The sequence below is a fragment of the Rhipicephalus microplus genome, chromosome 4, assembly GCF_043290135.1.
Source record: "Rhipicephalus microplus isolate Deutch F79 chromosome 4, USDA_Rmic, whole genome shotgun sequence".
Lineage (NCBI taxonomy): Eukaryota > Metazoa > Arthropoda > Arachnida > Ixodida > Ixodidae > Rhipicephalus > Rhipicephalus microplus.
Genome location: NC_134703.1, coordinates 92,359,535 through 92,385,567, shown reverse-complemented (window position 1 = coordinate 92,385,567; position 26,033 = coordinate 92,359,535).

Here is a 26,033-nt window from a genome sequence, read left to right as displayed (position 1 = left end):
ATTTCACTATGAGCGTTCTGACAAACGATCATCATCACACAACCGTTATCGTTTCTGCAGCTGCGCGTAGACCAGGACTCAAAGCTTGAGTTCCGCACCACACAAGACATCACGGAGGAAACAGCCATAATTTCAACTCGGAAATTATGGATGAAAGGAGAGAAGTGCCAAACAAGGTTTGGAGGATCAAAACTAGGCTGGAATTGATTGTACAGCAAATGTATACATATAGTTTACAATTGTTGCTTCGAAACCACTCTGGACTGCTAACCCAATTTTGGTGGCATTGCTTCGTTCGAGGAGATTTCCTCAGAGTTGTTTATGACGCTGACTCACGGAGGACAATAGTATAGATTAGGTTGCAGTCAAATATTTTTCTTCAGGTGGGGGGGGGGGGAAGGGCAACCTTTTGAAATGGTCATTTTGTGCTCTCTCTACCATGGAAATAAATTTCGAAGAGAGAGGCAAGCGCATTTTGTGCTACCTCCTGGCTATGCCCCTGGTATGGGTGCTATACAGCGGGCTACTCACTTCAACCGAAGTTGCTCCAAGAGTTTAAACGAGGCAATTCCTTTGTTTGAGCACAGATATACTCTTGCTGGAGTAATAAATATAATTTGCTAGTAGACAAACAGCATGTGCTCTTGCATACATAAAATGAAAACAGCAGTAATAGGACTCACTCCTTACCAGGGACGTATAACCTGGTCAGCAAATATATTTTTCGTGCATATTGCATATTTTTTCAAAATATTATAATCAGTGTACAGCAGGCTTTAGAAACTCAATACCTATGATGATTGAGTGCATATTGGCGGTGCGATTTATTTAAAGAGTACCTAATATTTTTTCCCTCACAAAAACACATTCACCCTAAAAAAATCTGGTGATTATTTTGGACTACCTAACGTATCAGCTTTACATTACAGGCCGGTTGGCAATTTTACATTAACCAGCCTTGTGATACTTTCAATTTTACATGTACATATGCAGTTGTTTTTAGTCTGATGAATGAAATAGCGTTATGCTGCGATTGCACTTCATCTATTACCTTGTATTTGGTAATGAGAGCAGTCCGAATTGCGTAGTGTTTAAGGTGTTTAGACGTGCGGCATATCAAATTTTGGCTTAACACATGTATTGAAAGCATCTTTCATACATTGTTCTACAACGTGTTTTGAAATAACGTAGCTGTCGAAGTAAATATTTAACTAATTCTCTCTATATAGCGCACATCTGTCACTCTTTGTTTTGCACCTACATATAACTTTTGTTATTTGTTTAGTTGTTCAGTATGCAAACGACACCTGCTCATTATTCAAGGTAGTTAATCAACGCCAAGATTTAAAATTACAAGTCATGGCTGACGCCGGGCTGCCGATAATTATAAGTTGCATGTGAGATCTCAGTAAATGCGATTAAATCAGCCGTCATCAACCTTGTGTGATGCCTCACCAAATTTTGCTTAACCTTATAACCTCTTAGTGTTTCAGTAGAAATAAGCGAGAACTTATTCAATGGAAAGCAGAGCATTCAGTAGCCATATAGTATGCGCGATGTGCTTAACGGGTAGTGCATCGTGCTTTGTATACGTAGCATGCTTCGAACGTATCGTGCTTACTATACATATGCGCTCAAATGACGAAACTGCAACATTTATCCTGAGCATCAGGGCCACCGGTATTTTCAGAAGATCGCTAAGAATCTTACAGTGCGAGGCTTCTGAAGCCTACATGAGTTCAATGGACGCAGCTGCCTTTATCACACTTTCTTTTATCGGTGTTTATTCTCTCTCAATTCCCGCGTCTACCGGTGGTTGACGATGATCTTTTTGGCCCGCACCATCGCGCATAACACCGTTCTCCATATCATCGCACATGCAGTGCTGCCCCCGAGGCATGGAGCACCTCTGCATCCAAAATAGGCGCAGTCGCGCCAACTGTCCTTGATGGATCGGTTCGTAATAATATACATAATTTGGGAAGACTCTGGGTGAGTAATCCTACGGTAGACAGCAATGGCATTTCTTCAGGCTGAGAATGACTTCGCGGGAGATAGAAGGAATAGACGGTATAACACGGAAAAAAGATAGAATATAAAAAATTACAAAGCAAAACCTATCTGTGTTGTACCGCTGATTTCCAAGAAACAGAGGGCGACAGAATGGGAGGCTCACAGAGACGAGCAGCCTGAAGGAATAAAATGGTTCAATAATATAACACTTGACTGAGTGAAGGAGGGATGGAATGAGATGGGTAAACAGATAAATAAGTTGTGATTCACGCTTAGGCTGCTCATGGCCATAAATAAAAATAGCATATAAATACATTGGTTCTGGCTTTTTAGACGTATACAATATTGTTTTCTGGGTGCGCCTATTAACCCATGAATTGGCATCTATGACCTCTACCCACATGTTTTCGATTTTATTGCCGCGTGTTTGCCGTTTTTCCTTTCTATTAAAGCGTTGATCGGTATGCATAGGTCTTCGTGTGCCTAATTGCTTGAGGTACGACAAAGATGAATTCAGGCACTCTTGTTTTTATTGCTGTAGTAGGTAGCTCGTCGCCGAGAATCTCCGGGATTATTCCTTTGTGTGTTCACTATGTAAGCTGACTCCAACTATACGCTAAAAAAATGTTCGCACCATCTTACATGCCTATCTAAAGTAACTGTGGTCGTAGTAAGGTACAAATTGTTACTCTTGTTTTCGCCCGTTCTGGAGAATTTCGACACAAAAGTATTTTATTTTGAGGTCCACCAAAACATTACTGGCAGCAGTTTTATCACGCAGTCACATTAGTAAAATGTACAAAACCAGATAGCCAAGAAAAAACTGTCGAAAAGATTTTTCATGTGAACATCCGGAATGTCGATCCCGCGACCTCTCCGTGGGCGTTGAAAGCTGCCCGGCACACCCACTGATGCATGATAGTCTAAGAGTGAACTTTGGATCTCTTTATTCTCACAGTGATGCTGGACCGTGGTGTCGCCGTCTATAAACGGTAAAGAGAAGCATCGCATAATGACACTGACCAGCTGCGACAGCGAGTACTTTGTTAGTTTCAATGAAACAGATTATTTCAATGAATTATTGCGTGAAGCTCTACGGTCAACTTAATACGGTATACACGAGAATTCAGTTTGGGGACAATGCAGTACGTACACTGCCTTTCGCATAACGTTACCGTGACGACTTGTCAACAAAACAGTGCAGCTTCTACGAGCACTAATGAAATTTATATGCTACCGACTGTTTAAAGTGGGATAGGACTAGCGAATAAAAATTCCTGCAATAAGTTGCCCAAAAAAAGAAATCATGCCGATGGGTGAATGTCACTCTGTGAGCAATTTGATCAGGTGAAAAGCCCCGACGGCTATTTCAATGCCTTCAAGCGTTCATGATTCAAGCCTTCAACACTGCCATCCACATGCCTCAAGCGCTGTGTGGTATATACATGGTTAGAGGTACAGGCAAAGGCACGGCCAAGAACAGGCATGAGCAAGAATCGAGGCAGTCGTGTCGGGGATTTTAAAACCACTTGTGTACACCATAAAATCGTATGCGCAACAGAAATCGGGTAAGTTCTAGGACGTATCACTTGTACACTAAAAATGAAGGCAACAAACGGGTTAGTGTCACAAAATTAGCAGAATTTCAAAACACACACATTTCACTAAATGGGAACAAGGCAACATATAGCCGATCACTTGGCGTGCTCGTTAGCACTATCATACCATTGCAGTATTTTTTTCCTGTGTGGCTAAAATTATGGCGGCTACAATACCACTTTAAAAGATAACAAAGAGTCCCTAATTAATAGCAGTAATGCAAGATGCTGGAGCATCTTAAAACAAGGCTTCTTTGTGGACCAGCATATAAAAGAGTCATATGTTGAGGAGGCAATAAAGCAATACTACCACATCAAACCTTAACTAAGAGAACTGTGTTAAAACAAAATTGAATGAGTTGCAAATTATATAAATGCGTTAGCTTGATGAAAATAAACATCACCAGCTTTGCTGTTTTAGTGCGGTCCGTGAAGCGGAGCTGGTTGAGCTTTTGTTTATTATAATATTTACGCGCGTACGTCTCTTCCAACAATGATGCTATGAATTAGTGCATATTTCACACTATTGTGAAGTTCTTGCTGATTTTCTCTTTGATGTTCACCCTTTGGTGTGTCCGTGTGTATGCTAAATACTCAGCTACCATAATGGTTTAGTCATCATCAAGGGCGTTAGTCGCCGTGATTTAGATGTGCCACTACATAGAACTAAATGTTGGAAGATCCACGTCCGATGGTGCTTTAGCTACCAAGCAGCATTAGACATTGTGCAAACTATTACTCATCGATATACAGCAGAAACAATCAACTAGTGCATAGAAGACGTGCTTTGATCTCATAATATACCAATTCCTAAGACGAAAGCATGAACACTGTTTTTTTTAAAACAGGCATCAGTGATAGTGCATGTGCGTACGTGTATGTATGTATGTATGTATGTATGTATGTATGTATGTATGTATGTATGTATGTATGTATGTATGTATGTATGTATGTATGTATGTATGTATGTATGTATGTATGTATGTATGCATGTGTGTGTGTGTGTGTGTGTGTGTGTGTGTGTGTGTGTGCGCGCGCGCGCGACAACACTGTAGAAGACAGACACTTCCGAAATATTAGATTGCCCATTTATACTTTTAGGGTTCCATCATTTGTTCCCTCACAAATGATGGTGGGTGGATCCAAACTGCGTGACCTGAATGTTTCTTCATACTTCTTTAGTAAAGGGCAATGCTCCATTACATCACTAAAAGTGGGAGCCAGCTTTTTGTTTCTTGTTGTTTACCAGAGTAGTTCTTTTTTCCGAGTAATAGAGTAGCGAAACATTGTATTGTTATTTAGATGCGTTATTTTGTTGTGCCACTACATAGGAATACAGCTAAGTAACGATCAAGAAAACAAGCACCATGAATCCACGCGTTTGAAATGATAATAAAAATAAAGATCACATTTTTAGCGGGATAGTATTTGGTCATAAATTGTGAGCCAATTTAACAGAGCCTGCAAGAAGACGCCTCCAGTGATACTTGTAAACGTCGTAAATATCAGATTGCGGCGTTGCTGTTGCTGCTGTAGATGAGCGTGTGTATATATATATATATATATATATATATATATATATATATATATATATATATATATATATATATATATATATATATATATATATATATATATAAAGGAAAGAAGTGTATACCTAAGGGCTCGTTTTTCCGTGTTTTTAACACAATATTAATGAGATATAACAGACAGTAATGCCAAGGAATGTACAGGGGAAGTTATTAAAACCAATGGAATGTAAATAGGAAGAAAGAAAAGTGGATGAAAAAATTACCAGCTGTGAGCAGGAATCGAACCTACGACCTTCGAAGGTCGTAGGTTCGATTCCTGCTCACAGCTGGTAATTTTTTCATCCACTTTTCTTTCTTCCTATTTACATTCCATTGGTTTTAATAACTTCCCCTGTACATTCCTTGGCATTACTGTCTGTTATATCTCATATATATATATATATATATATATATATATATATACGTGGAAAATATTTGTTTCATCCACATGGCCAATTGCTAAACGGAGAAGGCTGGGATAACTGTCTCGTGTACCCATTCAGAACATAAGGCATATTTTAACTACTTCGTGTTCAAGACGGCTCTTGGAACTGCGCGATCCTGGATTTTAAAACATTCCGCAAACGTATATTTGTTTGAACCACATCACACCAACGGTGTCAAGGTTTTTTCAAGATAAATAAGTCGCAAATATATAATGTCCTAGCATAGATATCTTGAATATGGTGGTGTACTTTTCGCATGAATATGCCTGTGTTGTTAAGCCATGAATTAGGACAGCGGAAAGCACGTGCAAAGACTGGGCCTAACTTTTTTGCGTGGTAAAAGTACATAAACAAAATGTGCGGCTGTCTAGTTCCAAAGCAGACTCGTTTAAAGCCAATCAGAAGCAATATATTAGGGTTGAGGTATCCGCTGAAGTAGGCAATAGGGACGCAGTGTAAGAAATTGTCTAAATATAACTGAAGAGATTGCCGTATTCGTCGTTGTAATGAAGGCGAGAAGAGTGATATTTATCTGAAAAAATACTTTACTGGTCATTCGACCGAACTTCTTCTGTTCTGCATTGCAAATGTTTGTATTGTAAAGTCATAAAAAAGCTAAATTTATGCTGTACTTTATTTTTATTTGGTAGTCGATCTTCATACCAAAAGTAAAAAAATAGGATGCTTAATAAATTGAAACATCGAAGATGCAAAATTCTTAAGTTGAGACAAGAACTTCTGACAATTAGGCATTATTGAAATATTTCGTATTTTTAAAACAAAGAAAATATGGAAACGTAAAGCGTTTCTGGCCTGCACATAAGCGCGACGTAGAGTTTGCGTACATGACTTGCAGCTTTTGTGGTATATGACTGCCGGTGAGCGATGATTTTCAGAAAAAAATGCTGCATGCTTCATTCTCCTGGCTCATGATGACAACCATGGAAACGAAACTTCACGACATTCATCTAAACTTATAGCGAACAACATTAAAATATTTTAATCCGAATACAAGTAATTTTTGGCGTCAAAAGGTACATGGCTTATGTACATAGCCCATAACACCATCTACATGAGCCACAAGCATGTACACGGTGTACACAAGCATGAACACGGCTCATAACCTCGTGTACATGCTTTTCCAGACTCTAACAGTTATGAAAAATGCCTTAGCCGAATCAGCCTCTCCCGATGCTAACATAACAAAGTGCAAATTCATAAAAAGCACTTATTAAGGGAGCCATGGAAGTACTACTCCTTATGAGTTCCTAAGAAATCAAACGAGCTGGGTCAGGACTGCAATAATAAAAAATATAAGGGTTGTGCTACGCCAGTAGCAAATATGATAAAAGCTATGCACCTATATTAGCACATGAAGCACTTACTGCGGTTCTTCTTTATATAATTACTGAGATCAACATCGTCTTTAGGCAAGCCACTGCTGTCACGCGAACAATAAACGTCACATGATTCGCCCCTAAGCTTGATTACTTCCTGTCAGATGAGCATCCTTCATAGGTACATATTTCTAGTTTTTCAAGTTAACAACGTCCTACTCAAGTCCCCCCCCCCCTTCAGAGTTTTCTCCCCTATCAACGCTATCAAGAGGTCTTCATCGTTCAGGTCATTTCGATCTCCATCTATAGAGATGGAGATCGAAATGACGACCAGCGACCTTCACGTGCACAGACATTCACCTCTACACGTGGCATTCCACAGAGAAAGCGTGGTCACTGCATGAAACAAACTACCATGAAGGTGTACTTAGGCGTTCTGCGAGGTAGCTACTGTTTCAACATAACGAAAGTAAGTGTGACCTGACCAGAGATATTAAGAGTGACTGAGAAACCACACTCCTGACCTGACGCTGTTTCACTACAAGTGACAGTTATTATTCAAGCCCTAGCCAAGATATCGTGAGATAGTGTGGACAACATCAGGGTCGACAATCGCGGGTCAGTCTCTTCAGAGTAACGATTAATTTATTCATATTTCCTAATAAATGGCTTGCAAACACTGATTCAAATAAAAAAATGAAGTAACACTGAAAGTGTCGAAAGTGTGAAGGACAACACAATCAATACCCTAACCTTGTGCTGGCCAATCCACAGTGCAGATGCACGGAGCGTTATTTGCAACGCACTCAGGAAGAATCCTCAATGTTAGTGAGAGGAGCTTATTCAATTGTCAAAACTCTGGTTGGTTCAAAGTAGTCGTGAGCACAGTGGGGTTACATGATGTGGTCATAATATATGCCACCAAGAATAACTAGTGCAGTGCACGAAACTTTTGCAACAAGTTTCCATGAGCCAAAGGACCTTCGCCTTTAGAGCTGCACGTGGTCCATGCGAAAGCAAATTTAATATGCGAAACCTCTCCCATTGTGCACCTTTACTGTTCGCTCTGACCCAACTCCTCAACGTCCATGCGCACTGGCGCCAGGCTGCTGTGGCAGTAGAGAACTGGGTAGCAAGCCATAGGTTCAAGCCACTCGGGGCTTAATTAATGGAGACTCTGACTCGTCTCCCAGTATGCCTATTTGCTACGCCGTCCCTCCCTTCTCAAACTTATCCTTCCACTATTGTACGCTTCGGGTCGGGGGCCTTTTTGCACGGGTGCTGATGCGATCAGCTAGCCACCCTCCGCTTCATGCATCGTTGGCCTCTGCCACCGGTGACGCGTTTTGCGCGAGAGCAGCTACCCACCCGACTGTTTCTACGGCCTTCGTCCACTTTCCTCATAACCGTCCTGCCTCCCCTTTTCTCCTGCGTCTGTGTTTTTTTTTAAATTAGTTCTTTGAAGGGATTGCGTCCAATTAGCGGGCCTCCTACTGCATCTTGCGGATCTGAGACCCTTTGCCATTCCGACAGGGCTTGTCTTAGATGAGGCAATTCATGATCAGCCAACTGGACATGACAGCTGGCACGCCCTTCACTTCATGCGCCAAACACGACGTAGGCGCTTCGGCTGACGGTGTTTCATTTGTTTGTTTTTTTGTTGGCCCTGGGAGTAGTAAAATGAAAAGCAGGGGGAGGGGGAAGCAAAATGGCTTCCAAATACGGAAGCCGAGCAATGTGTACAAAGGAGCAGTAACACCGAATTTCAAACTCAAGATGGGGCATTCATTCGATTGCTTAGTATACATGAGCACGTTTAGCAAAATATTAATCGCTTCTGTTTCGTAGAAGTGATCCTATTTTGAGCACAAAAAGCATTAAAGGCTCATTGGCGCGTTCCTGACCAAGAAACATCGAAAGTATTTTGACGTGATCGCCAACGTCGTACGTCACACCTCAGGCGACGAGTGATGATGGGTGAGCAGCGAAGACGTCCACAATTTTAGTGTTGCCATCGTGATGTCCACGTGATGCTTCTGGCGGCGACGCCTGGACGGCTAGCAATGGCTTCACTTGCTTTGTTTTGCTTGGTTCGTGCAGCGCTTTCATGTGAATCCGGCGTTTTTGTTGTGCCGCTTCGTGTGATTTGTCGCAGAGCAATGAGCACGAATGTGATTTTACAACCATCGCGAACAAGCAACACCCACGCAGCGTTCATTTGTCTTACCAGCCAGCGTGGCGCAAGTGTGCGTCTCTAGCTGCCTTGTGCCTTCTTCGACTAGCGTCAATTTCAGAAGCACTGTTCAGAAGAGGATTGAACCGCCACAAATTGCCGCGATTTCATATTCTTTAGTCTTTTTATGGTCGATTGTGGACGCTCACGATGGCGGCAACGACATTGCGGTTCGCGAAGACGCTTATACACGTGCCCGCCGAACAGAACGAAATTTCAACAGAAACTCGCGTCACCATATTGTGTGGCCACGTGGTCAAGGGGGGGCGGTGAGACCACTGGAGGTGACTACTTGGTAGCGCTGAATATTGGCGCAAATAGGGGCTACTTGGGCTGGTTTCTATTGCATTTCGAAAGAGCTTCGCTTTCCTTAGTGCGCCGGGAGCGTTTGAAAAAGAAGATAAAGCAGTGAGATAGAACAGATCGCTCGGCCCTATCCCACTGCTCTATCTTCTTTCTCAAAAGTTCCCTGCGCACTAACAAAAGCAAATTTCTTTCAAAATGAAATATTTGCGCGCTTTGCACCTGTTTTTAACTGGGTTTGACACTCGTCTTAGTAATGAATATTACATATATTATTTCGTCCTTCTGTTCAATTGTTAGTTCCAAAGTGTCACTGGGGGACCTATAATTACACGTTGACACAGAAAACACAACATGCATCAAGTTGATGTCATTGCTCTGTTAACAACAAAGCGTTTTATTCCGGAATTCCCCGCAATTTTAGTGGCGTACTTCCGTCACGGAAGTGACACCTAAAAATAACACGATCATAAGACAATGGAAAGTTTTCCGCCAAAGGAGTCGAACCTATGATTTGTCGGCGACACAGCTGCCGGGCACCTACTGCGCCATGGTAATATACTCTAAAGGCTATAAAAACACACCTTTTATATCTACCACTACCCTCTGATAGCACTCTTAGAAAAGTGTAATAATGAATCATAACCATGAAATACACGACAAGTTTCTTACACGCGTCGTATCTACCCGTCCGTCTATTTGATGCGTTTCGAATAAAAGGAGGGGAATTTTGTCAACGCCTTAACACATTTCCAGGTTGTGACTGGAGGCGATCATACCCAAAGCATCTGCGTGGCTCATAAGATTCATCCATACCAAATATATTTCTGCAACGCATAGAGCAACCCACTTGCAATTCAGAGGTGTGTGGAAAATTGAAGTACAAAAGGGAGACCCCTAAACGCATCGTACACTGACAACTGACAATTTATTGGAACAAACACACATATATAAGCGATTACGTGAACACACGTAGAAGAAATCATTAGATGAGAAGACAGAATGTATTATTGATTGGTCGATTGATTGATTGAATGATTAGTACGTGAGGTTTAACGTCCCAAAACCATCATATGATTGTGAGAGACGCCGTAGTAGAGGACTCCGGAAATTTCGACCACCTGTGGTTCCTAACGTGCACCCAAACCTGAGCACACGGGCCAACAACATTTCCGCCTCCATCGGAAATACAGCCACCGCAGCCGGGATCCGATTGTATTATTGACGCGTTTCAAAAAAAGATACCTCAAGGGCAAGTAACACACCTGAGGGTTACGCGACACACGAATCACCTGCTTTGTTGATAAAAACCACATCTTTCCTTTCCCGCGCTACCCTATCCCTGAATTTAGATTTCACTGTCGTATCACCGAACGAAGGTAAGCATTTGCATTCACTACAATGCAAAGAAAGGTTAGACCACGGTTGTTTTTTTAGAGAAGCTTTGTGATTCACATATCTATTACATATAGAACGCTCCGTCTGTCCAACTTAACGCTTCCAACAAGAAAGCGGAATGTCGTACACCATGCAAAGCGACGTCACAATTGACCTCTATGGCCCGGTGTTTGACCTAGAAAAACTTCTGCCTTGCTTCTCACGATCGGTCTTCTTCTCCACCGCCGCGCAAACGCTACCTGAACGGTTGCCACCCAAATGGAGAAAAAATTGCACGCACATCTCAGTTAAAATGAATTACCAACACGCCCAGTAGTCACACTCCTCGTTGAATAACTCTAACATTTTGCGAGTAAGCGAACTTATCTCAAGGTTGTCGTACAATCAGTCATGCTCTTCTGAATGTCACACCGCTTTGCTTCGTTCCGCTCTCACCGTCATTGGCTACAGATTCGACAGAGATTCAACACTACAAGGGCATACTCAATCATTATTCAATTGCTAATCATGGACTTTAGTCGCCGGGATAAAGATGAAGAATTATCACTAAGCGTCAACGTTAATACATTTGCGTAAAATGGTGCTTCTGCCCAGAAATACATCGTATAAACTTTCTTATATCAATGTACAGTAAGCATTTAGGTACTTCTGTAGACGACATTTTATTTTAATATTATACCAATGCATACATCGGAAGATCAACCATGTTTTTATACGTTATTTAAAAATAATCACTCACACCTCGTGCAAAGATCGTATGCAGCATCACGCCCTGTGAAAAACAAAGAGTTTTAACTCGCGGAGCTGTCTAATACACCAAGAGATGAAAACTAACATACATGCTGAACAAAAAGAACAGGCAAATGCCTTGCATTGTAGCTTAGTCGGTATAGCGTTGAACAGGATAATAATCGGTGATTGCGAGTTCAGACTTAACCAGATAAAAATGCGTTGCGTTTTTTCGTGTACTTGTAGTGATTTCAATTTATGTTTAATTAATAAACTACAGTAGAATAAAACAATAACTCTCGCCCTATGTTTACATTGCGTTGGTTGCCTGATTGTTTGAGTACTTTTGTGTGTGTCATTATTTATCTTGCATATTTAGTTGGTGAAAAACCTCGAAAAATATTATCTTTTTTATTTACTCACTCTCCGTAACGCATCATTATAGTCCACCATGGTGAATCAAAGGCTACATTGCTTTGCTGCTGACCCGAAGGTTACGGTTTCAATCACGTTCTCGGCAGCCGCATTTTGATGGGGGTTAAATGCTTGAGGCCCGTGTACTGTGTGATTTCAGCGCACGTTGAAGAACACCAGAGGGGCGAAGTTGCAGAAGCCCTTCACTACAGCATTTCTCATACTTACATTGTGGTTTTAGGACGTAAAACTCAGTGTAATAGTGTTACGATCGGCATCGTCTATTTGTGATTCTATGCCAGAGAGAGAGATCGCATCGTCTCGAAAGCGGTTGCTTCATCTGATTTGCATTGCCGCTGTAAGGCTTCTCTGTTTCGCAATGGCTCCCGATGGAGTTCATCTTTCTGGTAAGCTCATACATTGTACTTTCGGTCTCATCCAGCATGCTCTTTAAAGCTTTCATCTCTTAAAATTGAGACCAGGAATAGTTTCCACGTCACCCGAGAGCAATAACAAGTGGCAGGAGACAAGACAACATGCAATCACATTCCAAACGAAACAATGGAGGCTCAATAGTAGTACCAAAGAACACTCACTTGATTTTTTAGCATAAGGGCTATTACGAATCAGTACGCTGCATGTTGAAAAGAAATGGCTTAGTCCTGTGCTTCGGGGCACTGCCACCGAGCCCACAGGTCAACGCGCCAGGGTGTCGTTCCTTCAAAACCCATTCGCTGGCTGAAGTTCGTGACATAGGCAAATTCCTTGAAGCAGTGGGGATCAGGCTCGTGTCAGATGTGTCAATACAAGCGAAGGTGTGGCTGGAATGAATTGAAGAAATACAATTGTGGCGTGGCCAATTCACTGATACAAGCAATATGAATCTATTACGTGCGGGGTGGTCGATATGACAGCCGGTGGAGCGGCACAGATGAATGCAAAAGCAAACACCTGCATGTTCTAAACTAGTTGCCTATTCGACTGCTTGTTGGCTTAGTCACAAAGCCCTCAAGTTGGCGCACAAAGATGGCTTCATATTCTGTGCCCTCCATGTTAAAGAGGCCCTCCAACAGTTTTTGAGCATTGTCAGAAAACGTTGCCGATCGGTAGTAGCGTCTTCCGAGAACACGCAAGCCAAGTGTTATAGCTCAGCATGCGGCCTGGAATTCGCAATAAATTATGAAAGTCAGCTAAACTGCTTTCTCTTCTCTTGATAAATCACAGAATGTGTCCAAAAGTTACACGTAGATGACTCATCTATCAGCCATCGGCTGATTTGAACATAGCGTGCTAAATTGTTACAGATATCGGTGCGAGTGGCCGTCACTTGTCCACGCGTGCGCGAGCTATCGCGCTGAAAAACCCCACGTATTCCTAGAAAAAAGAGTGCTCAAGGTCACAAGGCACGCGTTATGTTCTTTATTTGCCCCTTAAATCTCCCCCTGCTTAGCTTCCAGCGCTTTCGTTGGGACGAGAGAAAAGAAAAAGCGATTGCAGCGTGTGACAAATCTTTGTGATTTCTCTCGTACTGGACGGATTTTCAAAGGGGCCCTGAAGCACTTGTTTGAGTAACCATAGAAATATTTCACTGGAAAAGCGCATTATCTCACAAATTGAACGCCGCAAAATTTTCACGCATCCGGCCAGTACGAGTGCAGTTACAAAGATTTGTCACACCCTGCAATCACGTTCTCTCTTCTCTCGTCCCGACGAAAGCACTAGAAGATAATCAGGGAGGAATGGAAGGGGCAAATAAAGAACGTAACGCCTGCCTTGTTACCTTAAGCACTTTTGTTTCATAGAATACGTGAATGTTTCAGTGCGATCGCTCGCCCACACACGGACAAGTGACGGCCTCTCACGGCAACCTCTGTAACAACCAAGCGCGCCATCAGCCAATGGCTGGGATACGGGCTTACTAGACTTAATTTCGTGATTTGTAGAGAGAAGAGAAAGCTATTTATAGCTGACTCTGATGATTTATTTTAAACTCGAGGCGGCGTGCTGCGCTATAGTATTCGGCTCACGTGTTGTTGTTAGCCTGTACTACCGATCGGCAGCCTTTTCTGACCATACTCGAAAAGTGTTGCAGGGCCCCTTTAAATTTTTGCGGGGTTGAACTTGTAAAGCAATACCGTTTTCCAGTAAATAAGTTTCATGGTTAGTCAAAAAACTGTTTGAAGGCCCCTTTAAGGTCTTTGTAGTAGCAAGCTAATGCTGCTTCGAACTGATAACGGCCGCGTCTGCATGACGATGCATTGCAACTATAAGCTTTCATTTTTCATTGTATTGATTACTTGGTGCTAGTTTTATGTCATAATGTTTCCCAAACTCGTCCTTATTTTAGAACTGTATTTTACTCCAGCTATTTCTGTTGCGATTATTATCAAAATGTCTCTACATCTCGACTTCGGGCACTAGAGACTGGGCAAAATCCATAATGCAAGTCAAAACTCTCATGTTAGTGCCCACTGGACCACTTTCAACAACGGCCTCTTTAGTACCAAAGCGCTCTCTGTTTCCTGTCGATGTCGAATAACAAAGACTACTGTGCACGTCTGGCCATTCACCTACATCACTTACATTCACATTCATTTCTGTAACAGGTCAATTTATATTTTCGATCATTGTCCCACCGCGGTGGTCTACTGGCTAAGGTACACGGCTGCTTACCTGCAGGTCGCGGGATCGATTCCTGGTTGCAGCGGCTGCATTTCCGATGGAGGCAGAAATGTTCTAGGTCCATTTGCTCAGATTTGGGTACATGTTAAAGAGCCGCTGGTGGACGAAATTTCCGGAGCCCTCCAGTACGGCGTCTGGTGGTTTAGGGACGTTAAACCGCACATTTCTATATATCTAATTCTCGAATTCCTAACGCGCATTCAAAGGCTCACGGCGCAGCTATAGTGTAGCCACTTCAAGGAGAGAAGATTAAGTTTCTTTGTTTTTTTTTCACTTGCCTCAATAACTATGGTAGTCATGAGGCTGTGGTGCTTTCTATGAAATTCATTGTCGGTACTTTTGATTTATGTAGTTGCGCAAGAACACAGAAAGAAGAAAAAAGGGCCGACAAGTGCAGACTATCAACTGAAGATTTTTAGGGGCGAAGCTCCTTACGGCGTGGCTTGAGCGTCCCTCGTAGTACGTAACCACCAGTGGCACATACCCGAAATAGGTATAACATTTGACCTCCAAGGTGGTGCCGGTGAGAAATTTCTTCTGTGCGTTGTTTAACAATAAAAAAATAGTGCTCAATGTACATGCCAATGGCTGCTAATGGAGAATGAGAGACAGGAGCATTCGTCTTTTAGTCAACGCGCACGCTGTGATCCTCATTAGCAGCCATTGGCATGTACATTGAGCACTATCGGACAAGAAAGGGTTGCTACATTATACTCGCTGGGTGTAACCTCCTTAGTTTTAGAAAAGTTTAGCGAGCGTTGAGCAGCAGGGCCATGAATACAATGAACTAGTATATACCATGAATAATTTTGAGGTGGTTGAAGGGGGGAAGCAGATACGAAGCGCAAGCCGTAAGAAATTAAAAGCTGAATCCTCCTCTCTCTCATTTCAGATTAGCAGCCACTGGCATGTACATTGAGCACAATCTGACAGGAAAAGGTTGCTACGTTATACTTGCTGGGCGTAACCTCCTTGGTTTTAGAAAGGTTTAGCGAGCATTGTGCCGCAGTGCCATGAATACAGTGAACTAGTATATACCATGAACTCAAGGTGGTTGAAGGTGGGAAGTAGACCCGAAGCACAAGCCGTAAGAAAGTGTGCGTGTGCCACCTCTCGTTTAGTCATTGGAATGTCCACTGAATGGCGGTGCTTTTATATGGGGAATATATGATAAAAAGATGCGAGATGGTGGGACTTGGAGTGTTGAATAGATGGACGAACGGACACACAGATAGATGCATGGATGGACGCATGAACAGACGCAGGGGTGGATGCATGAACGGACGCAGGGGTGGGCGCACGAACAGACGCATGGACGGTCACACAGACGGACGTATGGACGGACAAATGCTTCGCCCCACTCTCCATCATTCACTCCGTGGATATGCTGCCATTTTTTGCAAGGAATAGGCAATATATATTTAAATTATTTTCAATTATCGGCTGCTTAATCTACTTTCTGGTGAGCAAAAGTACAAAAACCATCGCACATTTTCTTTTCATTGCGTATTAAGGAGAACAATTTGCTAAAAAATGATAAAATTCGCAACTGCAGCATCACGCGTTACCAATACACTGCTTTTGAACATGTTACTGCAAAATACTGGAGAACGCACAATTTCTTTCTCGAAAGTAGAACGTGATAGTGTAATTTGGCCTCGTTCCAATTATCTTCTATATTAGTAACCTCGTTTCGTTTCTGAGTAGGAATCACAACTATGCCTCAATGAAAGCATTGTCTGGCACGTCACATTAGCCATTTCAAACTATTTCTTCGAAGCGATGTGAGAGTAAAGTTGCGATTTGCCCGGTTCGCCATTATTATTGGTTTGTGATTCAACGATGTCTGTGAGGTAGCACGCAAAGTCACGTAGCTGCTAACTTTTCATGGGCAATTATTCATGAGGTTAAGGCTTCCGTTGGGGTTGAGGTTATGCTTCGTAGCAGCCGATAACGATGATGACGATGCTGATGAAAATAAAGAAAGAATGTGTTTCTATATCACACATTTTTTCTCAGGCAATTACACTGTGCATGAGAATTTGTTCATGCATATGTGGCTGTTTATATTAAAAGATTCAATTAGCTTCCAGGGGAAGTCGCAATATGCAAAATAAAAAATGCTGTTGGCAGGGAAAGTACGCTTGCGACACGACAAAATCACTTCAGGTAACCTTGTAAAGAACAGAGATGATTCTTGCATAATTTGCACATTTTTTTCAAAGCTTCCACTGGTTGGTTTGCCTGGCGGGTCGTTAAAATAGCGGTTGTGTGGAATACAATTTCAATGACTTACAATTTTACAAATATTTCACGTAATAATGTCACATTATGCCGAAAAACGTTCAAAGAACATTTTAGCAATGAGGTTGCGCTTGTAACTTTTGCTGGGCACGTCTTTTAAAACATTTTTCGTTCACAAGGTGAAAACTTACCATATTTCGGTATTTAAATTATATTGACGGCAGAAAAAGTTGCACTAGACAGCGTGGAATGTTCATAGCATCCACAATGTTTTATTGATAAATGCTGTTTAAATAACTATGGCTGTTAATTAACAATACATGGACTGAACGCATCATAGCGTTTATGGCTATAGCCTCGTGGTGCATGTCAATAATGAATAGACAGGCCTAACAGCGCAACCACGCTGTAAAAGCATTACGCAAGGAAAGAGCGGGGCCTTAGGTCAGGCGCTGGCAACACTCAACCTCGGGTAATGGCTGAAACATATTCCTCTTTTCTCATTTGAACGAAGCCGTGTTATGCTCACAGTACATTATAGTATTAGCTAATAAGCTGCGTAGATATGGTCCAGATTTGCCCGTTGCAAGCGTTACGTCTCGTGTAGTTGTCACTTGCCCGACACCGTTCTATTGGTCACGGGATCAAGAAAACCTTAGAGAGGTCACAACCGAGTCTACTCTTGCATATTAGAGATAAACCTGCCTGATTTGTCGTGTCTAGTGAGTAGCACCATGATCAATCCATGGTTACTACGCTCTCTTGTCTGGTTTACTGCCTTGGGTAATTACGCCAGGTGGTGGAGATATCCAGTATAATTCTTCCACGTAAAGGGAGCCCAACACGAATCCGGTCGTGTTCAGCCATACAAAAACACGATATACAGGGCTATCATGCCTGTTTTAATAATTGTTTTTCAAGAACCAAATATCTACGCATAATCAAATCTTCAGAGTCAGTGAATTATAAACCGAGCTGTTGCTATCATCCAGGACAGGCTTGTTGTTCTGAAGGGTTGTGCGAAGTTGAATAAGTCATGCACCATAAGTTTTTGAACCAGCGCAGTGAACCGCTAGGTGCGTTGTTTACGTACACCAGGGCTAGGCACTATCGTAGTACAACACTGTCGTGTAAAAAGGGTTAAAAGGCAGGCTAGTTGGTAATGGCACATACTAATGTATTGATCGCTCATATTAATGGGGCTGGCCGAAAAAGAGGACAAAAACTATGCTTGTTTTTGTCCTCTTTTTGTGTCTGGTCAGTTTGCGCTGCCAATATTTTAAGAGTGTTGTGGTAGTATCTTGGAGTTATTTTAGAGTATTTATATTTATGTGTGTCGATACATTTAAAACGTATTTTATTGCGAGTTGTTGAATCGTTTCGTGATGTATCGGTTATATATATATATATATATATATATATATATATATATATATATATATATAGTGATGCAATGCAGAAAACAGTACCTGCCTAGCTCTTTTTTTTAGGGACTAAGAACTCCTTATGGTCTAGGGCAGTCCATTTATCTGGCGTAGTCAGCACAGAATATCCAGATACAGACAGACGGATAGACGCACGCTTTGCCCGACTCATCATCATTCACTCCATGGATATGCTATGATTTTTCTTCCGAAGTGAGCTGTCATGTTTCGAAAGAAGAAACGACTGATTATGGGTTAGGCCAACCAAACCCAGATAATCGGTTGGTGGCACTAGATTTATGGTAAAGAGTTGCCCAGGTGCACGAAAAAGCGCGTGTGGTAAATCTCCCAATGAAAAGGATGGCAGAATTGCGTAGGCAGATTTATCGGCCTCTACCAGCGCAAGTCATCGTCTCTCATAGCTGGCACCCCACGCCCTGATGGTTTATTCCCGTGGCATTTTAATGGTTTGGAATAATTTGTTATTATATGAGCTCGTCTTCGTCGGGAGTGGCGGAGACTGTTCTATCTCGTCAGTCATGTGTTGAAGACGAGTCAATGGTGTCTTGAAGTGTTTACCCCTATGTAAAGCTATGTGTGATTGAGGATAAAATAAATGAAATGAATTGTAGATGCCCAACCACATTCGACCCTTGATTTACGCCTAGCCACACATAAGCACAAGCTTTCCCTTCAGCGCCTAACTGGGCTGGGCATTACCAATTAGCAACAGTATTTTCTCTAGAAGAACTTAAATTCAGTACATGCATCTTTCGTTGAGGTTGGCAAATGTAAGAAAAGAAAAGTTGCAAGCATAAATGCCTACATATAATCCAAATGGCTTGAAGAGAGGATGGGAGGGGGGGTGGGGGCTGCTATATTGCTGATTGTAGCACGCAATCAAAGCAGTTAAGTAGACTCCTAGCTTATCCTAAACTACTTACAAATTAGCACATAGGCGTGAATAAGCATTACCGCATTTGTTACATCCTTCAGTAGTTGTCATGAGTCCATGGAGACATTGGGAGCCCATGCGACCCTATACCAACATCCTGTACGAAATTTCACTCTGGTGCAATAAAATAGCCAACTTTTAAAGAGCGCATCATTTGCGAGAAGAAATGTGTTTTAGCTCGCCCAAAACAGCTCGTCGTTGTTTCATCAATAAATCGCTGAAGCAACGCCATTTTGAACCTTCACGCTAGAAGCAGCGTTGCGAAAATTCGCTTTTGTATCTCGCCACTTCATTCTCCTGCCAGCTAGATACAAAACGTTGATCGTCTTCAGTAGGGACGGCTACGTCTATTATACTCACAGCCCGAGCCTCGTTCGGCGCTTAATTAAACGCGAGATGAGCTTCCTCTGTGAAACTGCGCTGTTTTCTGGCGCCTCACCCCATCTTTCGCGCTCTCTTCAGAACGCGCACCGGCTAAACTCTGCCAGGCGTGAATGGCTGCTCCTAGTCAGCCTGTATAACGCCAGCTTTGGTTGCCTAATCATCACACCTCCATCGTCGTGCATTCTCTAGAACCTTGTTTTCCTGTTTCCCTTTTTCTTCGTGCGTTGACTTTCCAAATTAGTGCTTGGGGTTGAACAGGCATGCACGTATAGGCGATCTGCCTTCGGTGATGTTGTCGGCTCTTTCATTCTCTTCTGCGCAAGCCACTCTGGCCTTAACGCTGTAAAGTTGGGGCCAGCTGATTGTACACGAAGGCTATAGTGTGGTGTTTTCATTTTCAGAACGAATCTTTTCGGGCTGTAATTATTAAGAGATAAAATAAAAATCACTCTACAGGTATGAGCATAGTGGTGCTGGGATACAAGAAATTGGTACGTTACAACTTATGCCTGCCTAAACTCTCCCTTGCAAATATTCATTCATTATTGTTGATTCAAAGGCTGCAATGGCGACAGTACCACAAGATTAGAGATCTAAACAAGGACGACGTTTAGGAGAAAACGTAGGCTCGGAGAATGGAGAACTTCGTCAGCCACGAGTGGCACTGGCGCTAAAATTATCACAAAAGAACCTGTCTTCGTTAAATCAAAAACTTTGCAGGGAAGCAGCTGCTGCTCTCATAAGCAAAAGTGATCATGTAAAACTACTGGCTTCAGCAGTATTCTCTGATTATTCGTCATCCTCATCTAAACAAAAACATTGGGACCATATGACAATTTTTGGCGGTGATAAAACTGACAGCTTCAAACTCTGCACCATTGTCCAAATAACGTAAAGTGAGGGTTAAGTGAAACAAGTATGCATTCAAGGTCTAGCATTCTGTGATAAGCCGTGAATCAATAAAAGTGTTGAAATGAATTACCTATGTAAACTTACTTAATACCGAAGCTATGAAAAAAAGCTGCTTCGTACGGCTTTCCCACTCATGTCTAACGAAGTCGCGTAGCAGAATTTTCACGAGAACATGCCTTCTTACTTCTTAGCACATATATATTTTTACTTTGAATTTCGAGCTCACGTCGCACGTATTCGTTAAAATCTACGCGCAGTACACACGTCGGTGCATCGCGCTTCGTTATTCTGTTTTGCCAGCGGAGATGTTCAACACAGATAGAACTTGTAGAAGCATTTGTGGAGGTCTTGTGACGTAAGGGCAAGTTTACAGCAGACTTGAAGACGCAGAGAGAGAAACGGTACTGCACGGACCTCCCGTAGTAAAACTAAAAGCATGCGTGGTGTGAATAAATTTAAACCAGACCATATTGCATGTGGCCGGCAGACGTATTCACCAGTTACTTTCAGCAGTATTCAGGCAACCAGTAATCTCACCAACAACTTTTTATTAGTGTACAACAAAAATATATTAAGAGCACACTCAATTTCTAAAATGCATAAAAAAATAAAACTTCCACACAACGTAATCAACATTGCTGGCCTTTTTTTATTGGTTTTCTTCTGCCTGCATCCGTCCTTTGTGAAAAGGTATCTATCTATCTATCTATCTATCTATCTATCTATCTATCTATCTATCTATCTATCTATCTATATATCTATCTATCTATCTATCTATCTATCTATCTATCTATACTTCCGGGGTCCCAGGAACCTTGTAATAAAAAAAAAAAAACTTAGTACACAAAGGCGTTACGATATTCTTTTCCTGAACAGCCTCTGTATAACATATGATTTAATAATGACACGAGTGTTTTTTTTATGTGCGTGGTTTAAACGCACAAAGACTGTGAGCAACACCACGACGCGATCTGCGCCGAATATTGCGCAGTTTTTGGGTTTACCTAAACACACAAAAATAATACTCGCGGCGAACACCCAATGAGCCAATTGTCCACGTGTATTTTTTTTACATTGCTTAGACAATTCTAGATAGCAACACAAGTTTTTACGCATTCAAACCGTCGCTTTTATTCGAGTGCGTCTCGCAAAAACGTTCAGTGGTTGATCTATCACTAGTTCACGTACAAAAGGAATGCATAACAAAATATAATGCTTGAAACTGTCACTTAGTGTGTAAAGAACCAAATAAAATAGAGCAGAGCTGTCATCCACCAGAGGATATGTGAAAGAAACGCTACAAAGGAAAACAATGCCTGGAAATGCAAATGTACTTTGAACACTGTCTCTGATACCACTTTGGAACAAGGATTCTATATTCGGACGACGTATTATCCACTCTGCAAACACAACGTGTAATGCATTTGAAAATTCTGTAAAAAATAGGAAACAGTACGACTTTTAAAGAAATGCGCACAGTCGTATTAAACTCGTGGTTGAATGACATATTTTTTTAGAGAAAGTACAATAGAGTCTGGCTGCGCTGGTCTTTCAAATATAAAAATGTCCTACAGTTACTTTCAATTGTTTTGTCTTACTGCCATATGTTTTTGTCAAAAAAACAGTACCATGGTTCTTAGACATTCATGCATGGAAACCTCAATCAGCAGATGCATTCGCAAATGGTCACTTTGGGATGTTCCAAGCATGAGCGTTTGCCACCAGCAACGATCAGTATTTATATAGAGTGTAAGAAAATGTTTCCTAGAGCATCTTTTCTCTTAAACAGTGTTGTTACTGCAGAAGAAAGCGTATAATAAGCAAAATTTATTGCATTGCTAATTTGTCAAAAGTAACATGCTTGAACCACCAATGCTGTACTGCACGATTTTTCCTCAATCTTGTAGTGAATACACCCATGAGTTCATTTACCTCATCAAGTAAATCTTGCGGCTGGAGTCACAAGTCTTTACAAAAATATAACACGTATGCTTTCTTGCTATTATTAATCAAACAAGACAGTCTTTCATTTGCTTTCTAAAAAGGTTAGCTTTTGTAGAGCAGGAGGAAGTTGGGCTCACTCAGAATTAGTTTCGGATGGCTGCTCAAAAAGTCTTTCTTTTTAATAAGAAAATTCCTCAGGGTATCCTTGTTCAAAAGAATTGGTATTGCCAGATCTGTCATGCTATATAATTTATAAATATTAAGGGGCACATGGCAGCCGCCCTTGTTTTTTCTTTATGTCTCTTCTGGCTGTCATCCCGTTTTACCGCAACATATCTCATGGCCTGCAAAATGTTGGGTGGAGATTTGGTGTGGATGGGACTTTATTGGCCTCATGCAAAGTTGGCCATATTTCTTTAGTCTGAGAAATGAACGCCTCAGTGAAGTTAAAAGCATAAGGAGATTGGTATGTTAATTAAAACACGCAAATAAGTTTGTAGAGTGCTCCGTAAGCGTGGCGTAGAAGCTTTCTTTAACGTGCTCAGCTCTGACTCGCAGGTCGTGGGATGAAATCCCGGCTGCGGCGGCTGCATTTCCGATGGAGGCGGAAATGTTGTTGGCCTGGGTGCTCAGATTTGGGTGCACGTTAAAGAACCCCAGGGGTTAGAAATTTTCGGAGCCCTCCACTACGGCGTCTCTCATAATCATATAGTGATTTTGGGACGTTAAACCCCACATATCAATCAAATCGGGTGGCACACACACATAGGTTAAACTAGACGTCGTATAAATAAGAGGTCAGTATATCATAAGAATGACTTATGAAATGTATAGAATTCAACCTCGTGATGCACTGCGAAGCTCAACCTCAGGGTGAGATTGTGTTGTAATGCTATAAAGACCAATGAACGCCGTAAATCACTGGTGGCGTATTAAGAAATTTGGTGATGAGTGCCTGAGCCAGCCTTCGCTGGCTTTGCATGAAAATGAATTCGTGCTTTTGGGCAAAGGTCATTCTGTCTGTCGATATTCTTGTACCTTTGTTTTCTCGGACATGCCACCGAAATGTGTCACGTTACTGATGTCTTATTTCTTGTTAAAAAAATAGCAGCATATCCACGGAGTGAATGATGGAAAGTGGGGCGAAGCATTCGTCCGTCCATGCGTCCGTCTGTGTGACCGTCCATGCATCTGTTCGTGCGCCCGTCCCTGCGTTCGTTCATGCATCCGCCCCTGCGTCCGTTCATGCGTCCATCCATGCATCTGTCTGTGTGTCCGTTCGTCCATCTATTCAACACTCCAAGTCCCACCATCTCGCATCTTTTTATCATATATTCCCCATATAGAAGCAACGCCATTCAGTGGACATTCCAAGGACTAAACGAGAGGTGGCACACGCACACTTTTTTTTACGGCTTGCGCTTTGGTTCTACTTCTCACCTTCAACCACCTTGAGTTCATGGTATATACTAGTTCACTGTATTCATGGCACTGCGGCCAAATGCTCGCTAAACCTTTCTAAAACCAAGGAGGTTACGCCCAGCGAGTATAATGTAGCAACCTTTTCCTGTCAGATAGTGATCAATGTACATGCCAGTGGCTGCTAATGTGAAATGAGAGACCGGAGGATTCAGCTTTTAATTTCTTACGGCTTGCGCTTCGTGTCTGCTTCCCCCCTTTAACCACTTCGAATTCATTCATGATATATACTAGTTCATTGTATTCATGGCCCTGCGGCTCAACGCTCGCTAAACCTTTCTAAAACTAAGGAGGTTACACCCAGCGAGTATAATGTAGCAACCCTTTCTTGTCCGATAGTGCTCAATGTACATGCCAATGGCTGCTAATGGGGGTCGCAGCGTGCGCGTTGACTAAAGGCCGAATGCTTCTGTCTCTCATTCTCCATTATCAGCCATTGGCATGTACATTGAGCACTATTTTTTAATGTTGAACAACGCACAGAAGAAATCCCTCACCGGCACCACCTTGGAGGTCAAGTGTTATACCTTTTTTGAGTATGTGCCACTGGTGGTTACGTTGCTGAAGAACAACGACGATTTGTGATTTTTCGACAACTTTTGTTTCACATTTGATGTCTGACTTCTGTTATATCCTAGAAACAAACACGATATTGATCGTATAAAGTGCTACAGAAAAGTTGAAGTACGCACTAGCGATAAAGTATTGCTATGGCGTTCAGTTCTTGAAGAATATACGTTAGGGTCTCCCATTTCTTTATGAAAACCGCACGGTGATTTTTTCTCACTGTCCCCGTTATGCGCTAGTAATGTTACCCAAGACCTCGTCAGACATGCTAAATTACCCAGCAATTGGAATTTAATTTGATAGTTTCAATTTGCAAGTTCATGAAAGCATGTATTGGTAATCTTGTTCTGCCCTTTGCGTTGAATTTTTTGGCTGCTCTTGTGCCTATTAGAGAGCAGCTGCTTTCGGTATTGTAATCCCGAAATTTCAAATTATGGTGGTTCATTTTATTAACTGTGCGGCCTTCAAATAAGGTGTGCAACTACCTAAGCATTTAGCATCCACATGAATACTTTTATGTGAAATCTTCAAAGTCTGCGATGATAAGTCATTGTTTAATAAATCCAAACCACTGTCATACATGTTTGTTGATATTTACATGGTGCTAGAAAGGATTACCTGCGCAGTGAAAACTTCATTAGAAGTTTATTTGTATAAAAATTATTCAAATTTTATGGCATTTTTATCCTTCATTTATGCTCATGAAATCCGGTTAGTAAAAAGGTACCCAAGTGAACAATTCAGAACACGTTTAGTGACGAGCATCAAGTACTTTTTCACGAAATATAGGCATCGTGATAATAAAAAAAAGCGTAGCGTGCTACTCTCTATCTGCTTGGTGGGTTCATAAGCCAGTGACCAAATCTTTCTTGTACCACAACATATGATTCTTTAACACACGTGTCACCATAGAGCATTAAGTTTGGCTTCTGACACCAATCAAGGCACACAGTACTTCTTTTCTCTCGCCTAGCATTCGTAAAGAGCGCTTTCGACGGAACGCGCCACTCTACGATGTGGCACTGCTAATCATCTCGGAATCCTAGATTTCTGGGAATCTAGGTCAGTTTTTTTTTCACCATAGCAGCCTAAATATTTGGCCTCAAGCATTTCTTTTCATCTATTTTTCCGTTTGTCCTAGTTCTGTAATCAAACGAGGACTAAGTTATGAAGACATGTGCACACACCGACAACCGTAAACATCGTCCTCCTGAAACATACAAGGGCAAGTATGCGGGTGTGACAAAACTAAAACAACTGCCAGTGTCGCAACTGCCATAAATTCCACTGTGAGAAGCACTTTCGAGTAACTACAACTACAACCGTTTGTTGCTTCGTTTCAGAAAAAAGAATTTGTGCCTGTAGTATCTCGCGTATACACAGCTCCGTATAACGCAGCC